This window comes from Bison bison, unplaced genomic scaffold (genome assembly GCF_000754665.1).
Source record: "Bison bison bison isolate TAMUID 2011002044 unplaced genomic scaffold, Bison_UMD1.0 scf7180017861828, whole genome shotgun sequence".
Classification (NCBI taxonomy): Eukaryota; Metazoa; Chordata; class Mammalia; order Artiodactyla; family Bovidae; genus Bison; species Bison bison.
This window is the reverse complement of record NW_011492400.1, coordinates 58,823-64,595: the sequence shown is the minus strand read 5'-3', so window position 1 is coordinate 64,595 and position 5,773 is coordinate 58,823.

Below are 5,773 nucleotides of genomic sequence, written 5' to 3'. Positions count from 1 at the left end.
TAGCCTTGACTAGACGGACTTTTGTTGGCAAAGTAATGTCTCTGCTTTTGAATATGCTATCTAGATTGGCCATAACTTTCCTTCCAAGCAGTAAGCGTCTTTTAATTTCATGGCTGCAATCACCATCTGCAGTGATTTTGGAGCCCAGAAAAATAAAGTCTGACACTGTTTCCACTGTTTCCCCATCTATTTCCCATGAAGTGATGGGACCAGATGCCATGATCTTCGTTTTCTGAATGCTGACCTTTAAGCCACCTTTTTCACTCTCCTCTTTCACTTTCATCAAGAGGCTTTTTAATTCCTTTTAACTTTCTGCCATAAGGGTGATGTCATCTGCATATCTGAGGTTATTGATATTTCTTCTAGCAATCTTGATTCCAGCTTGTGCTTCTTCCAGGCCAGAGTTTCTCATGATGTTTTCTGCATATAAGTTAAATAAGTAGGGTGACAATATACAGCCTTGACGTACTCCTTTTCCTATTTGGAACAAGTCTGTTGTTCCATGTCCAGTTCTAACTGTTATTTCCTGACCTGCATATAGGCTTCTCAATAGGCAGATCAGGTGGTCTGGTATTCCCATCTCTTTCAGGATTTTCCACAGTTTATTGTGATCCACACAGTCAAAGGCTTTGACATAGTCAATAAGTGAATAACCCCAAAACAGATGTCAAGGAAATAAGACCTTATTCCTACAACTTCAAGGAAGTGAATTATTCCAACAACATGAATGAGCTTGGAAGACAACCAATTTCTAGGTAAGAAACTTGATGACACTTTGATTTCAGCCTTGTGATAACTTGAATAGAAGGACTAGGTGTATTGTGCCTAACTTCGGGGATACAAATGAGTGTTTTTCAAGCCACCAAATCTGCAGCAGTTGATTATGATGAAATAGACCATTAATATACCACATAATTCAGCAAACCTATCAGTTGCATTATCAAAAAATGTATATTCAATAAGTTTTAATAAAACAGGGAAACATTGGGATACAATGAAAACTGCAAATGCCATAATATCATATATCTATTCAGTGTGATATTGAATGTGTTTTTTACAAAAATGTAGATGTCCAAATAAGAAAACTTAGAGAAAAGACTGAAATAAACATAACACAGGAACTACACTATGCTTGGTCTATGGGACAGTAATAGTGATTTTCTATTTCTAAATATTGGAATTCACATTTTCCAAGATAAATATAAGTATAAACAGGTTGATTGCTAGTGTTATTTTTCTAAGATGAGAAGATAAACATGCTCAAGCTTCCTATATGATTTAATGATTTAAAATAAATTATATACTAAATGAGGAATATGGGATTTTCTTTAAATTGTCTTGTTTGTAGCTCATGGAAAACAGCTCAATCAAAATTCTCTGGGGTGTGAATCCACAAAGTCACTGAGGTAAACGTAAATATACAGCATGATCCCTAAGTTTAGTTTAGGTAAGTATGGCTTAACCTTGAGAGTGTTTCTATTTTTTAATGAGAAAAAATTTAATTCTCTTGATGACTTTACTGAAATATACTTCAGAAGAAGTTCAGTTCAGTTCCGTTCAGTTGCTCAGTAGTGTGCGACTCTTTGGGATCCCATGAATTGCAGCATGCCAGGCATCCCTGTCCATTACCAACTCCCAGAGTTCACTCACACTCACATCCATTGAGTCAGTGATGCCATCTAGCCATCTCATCCTCTGTCGTCCCCTTCTCCTCCTGCCCCCAATCCGTCCCGGCATCCGGGTCTTTTCCAATGAGTCAACTCCTTGCATGAGGTGGCCAAAGTACTGGAGTTTCAGCTTTAGCATCATTCCTTCCAAAGTCTTCTCCAACAGCACAGTTCAAAAGTTATCAATTCTGTGGTGCTCAGCTTTCTTCACAGTCCAACTCTCACATCCATACATGACCACAGGAAAAACCACAGCCTTGACTAGACGGATCTTTGTTGGCAAAGTAATGTCTCTGCTTTTGAATATGCTATCTACGTTGGTCATAACTTTCCTTCCAAGGAGTAAGCGTCTTTTAATTTCATGGCTACAATCACCATCTGCAGTGATTTTGGAGCCCAGAAAAATAAAGTCTGACACTGTTTCCACTGTTTCCCCATCTATTTCCCATGAAGATATGGGACCAGATGCCATGATCTTCGTTTTCTGAATGTTGACCTTTAAACCACCTTTTTCACTCTCCTCTTTAACTTTCATTAAGAGGTTTTTTAGTTCCTCTTCACTTTCTGCCATAAGGGTGGTGTCATCTGCATATCTGAGGTTATTGATATTTCTCCCGGCAATCTTGATTCCAGCTTGTGCTTCTTCCAGCCCAGCGTTTCTCATGATGTACTCTGCATATAAGTTAAATAAGCAGGGTGACAATATACAGCCTTGACGAACTCCTTTTCCTATTTGGAACCAGTCTGTTGTTCCATGTCCAGTTCTAACTGTTGCTTCCTGACCTGCATACGGGTTTCTCAAGAGGCAGGTCAGGTGGTCTGGTATTCCCATCTTTTCAGAATTGTCCACAGTTTATTGTGATCCATACAGTAAAAGGCTTTGGCATAGTCAATAAATAGAAATAGATGTTTTTTCTGAAATTCTCTTGCTTTTTCCATGATCCAGCGGATGTTGACAATGTGATGTCTGGTTCCTCTGCCTTTTCTAAAACCAGCTTGAACATCAGGAAATTCATGGTTCACGTATTTCTTAAGCCTGGCTTGGAGAATTTTGAGCATTACTTTACTAACGTGTGAGATGAGTGCAATTGTGTGGTAGTTTGAGCATTCTTTGGCATTGCCTTTCTTTGGGATTGGAATGACAACCGACCTTTTCCAGTCCTGTGGCCACTGCTGAGTTTTCTAAATTTGCTGGCATATTGAGTGCAGCACTTTCACAACATCATCTTTCAGGATTTGAAATAGCTCCACTGGAATACCATCACCTCCACTAGCTTTGTTCGTAGTGATGCTTTCTAAGGGCCACTTGACTTCAGGTTCCAAGATGTCTGGCTCTAGGTGAGTGATCACACTATCATGATTATCTGGGTCTTGAAGCTCTTTTTATGTACAGTTCTTCTGTGTATCTTGCCACCTCTTCTTTATATTTTCTGCTTCTGTTATGTCCATACCACTTCTGTCCTTTATCGAGACTATCTTTGCGTGAAATGTTCCCTTGGTATCTCTAATTTTCTTTTTTTTATTTTATATTAGATCTTTATTTTTATTTTTTTTCTCTAATTTTATTTTATTTTTAAACTTTACATAATTGTATTAGTTTTGCCAAATATCAAAATGAATCCGCCACAGGTATACATGTGTTCCCCATCCCGAACCCTCCTCCCTCCTCCCTCCCCATACCATCCCTCTGGGCCGTCCCAGTGCACCAGCCCCAAGCATCCAGTATCATGCATCGAACCTGGACTGGCAACTCGTTTCCTACATGATATTTTACATGTTTCATTGCCATTCTCCCAAATCTTCCCACCCTCTCCCTCTCCCACAGAGTCCATAAGACTGTTCTATACATCAGTGTCTCTAATTTTCTTGAAGTGATCTCTAGTCTTTCCCATTCTGTTGTTTTCCTCTATTTCTTTGCATTGATCGCTGAGGAAGGCTTTCTTATCTCTACTTGATCTTCTTTGGATCTCTGCATTCAAATGCAGAGTATATCTTTCCTTTTCTCCTTTACTTTTCGCTTCTCTTCTTTTGACAGCTATTTGTAAGGCCTCCTCAAACAGCGATTTTGCTTTTTTGTATTTCTTTTCCATGGGGATGATCTTGATCCCTGTCTCCTGTACAAACCTGTCACAAAACTCCGTCCATAGTTCATCAGGCACTCTATCTATCAGATCTAGTCCCTTTAATCTATTTTGCACTTCCATTGTATAATCATAAGGGATTTGATTTAGGTCATACCTGAATGGCCTAGTGGTTTTCCCTACTTTCTTCAATTTAAGTCTGAATTTGGCAATAAGGGGTCCATGATCTGAGCCACAGTCAGCTCCCCATCTTGTTTTGCTGACTGTATAGAGCTTCTCCATCTTTGGCTGCAAAGATTATAATCAATCTTATTTCGATGTTGACCATCTGGTGATGTCCATGTGAAGAGTCTTCTCTTGTGTTGTTGGAAGAGGGTGTTTGCTATGACCAGCATGTTCTCTTGGCAAAATTCTATTAGCCTTTGCCCTGCTTCATTCCATACTCCAATGCCAAATTTGCCTGTTACTCCAGGTGTTTCTTGACTTCCTACTTTTGCATTCCAGTGTCCTATAATGAAATGGACATTTGTGGGGGAGGGGGGTGTTAGTTCTAAAAGGTCTTGTATGTCTTCATAGAACAGTTTAACTTCAATTTCTTCAGCATTACTGATTGGGGCATAGGCTTGGATTACCATGACATTCAATGGTTTGGCTTGGAAATGAACAGAAATAATTCTGTTGTTTTTGAGATTGCTTCCAAGTACTGCATTTCGGATTCCTTTGTTGACCATGATGGCTACTCCATTTCTTCTAAGGGATTCCTGCCCACAGTAGTAGATACAAATGATCATCTGAGTTAAATTCACCCATTCCAGTCCATTTTAGTTTGCTGATTCCTAGAATGTCGACGTTCATTCTTGCCATCTCCTGTTTGACCACTTCCAATTTGCCTTGATTCATGGACCTAACATTCCAGGTTCCTATGCAATATTGCTCTTTACAGCATCAGACCTTGCTTCTATCACCAGTCACATCCACAACTGGGTATTGTTTTTGTTTTGGTTCCATTCTTTCCAGAGTTATTTCTCCACAAATATACCCCAGTAGCATATTTGGCACCTACTGACCCGGGGAGTTCCCCTTTCAGTATCCTATCATTTTTCCTTTTCATACTGTTCATGGGGATCTCAAGGCAAGAATACTGAAATGGTTTGCCATTCCCCTTTCCAGTGGACCACATTCTGTCAGACCTCTCCACCATGACCCATCCATTTTGGGTGATCCCATACTGCATGGCTTAGTTTCATTGAGTTAGACAAGGCTATGGTCCGTGTGATCAGATTGGCTAGTTTTCTGTGATTTTGGTTTCAGGGTGTCTGCCCTCTGATGCCCTCTCACAACACCTACCATCTTACTTGGGTTTCTCTTACCTTGGACGTGGGGTATGTCTTCATGGCTGCTCCAGCAAAGCGCAGCCACTGCTCCTTACCTTGGACAAGGGGTATCACCTCAAGGCCACCCCTTCTGACCTTGAACGTGGAGTAGCTCCTCTCAGCCCTCCTGTGCCCACACAGCCGCCACTCCTTGGACTTGGGGTTGCTCCTCTTGGCCACCTCCCCTGACCTCGGGCATGCGGTTGTTCTCTCTTAGAGGGTGTTTTAAGAAATGTCATGTTACAAACACTCTTTTATGAAAGTATTTAAGGTTTTGAAGTAATAATGTCAAAGAGAACTGATAGCAATTTAATCTGCAAAACCAAATATCTTGTAATAACTATTAGTGTAAGAGGAATGTGAGTGTGACCAAATTGGGAAGAATGCTTGATTTCTCCCACCTGGGCACTTCCTCCTCTGTCACATTAACTCCCTCCAGGGAACCTGGGAAAGACCTCAGGGAGATTATCCGGACAGCCACTCAGAAGCTGAGAGTGTCAGTGAGGGATCCTCAGGACTGTTTTTGTTGTTGTTGTTGTTGTTGCTGCTGTTGTTGTTGTTTAGTGGCTCAGTTTTGTGCAACCCTTTTGAGACCCCATGGACTGTAGCTCTCCAAGCCCCTTTGTCCATGGGATTCCCCAGGCTAGAATAC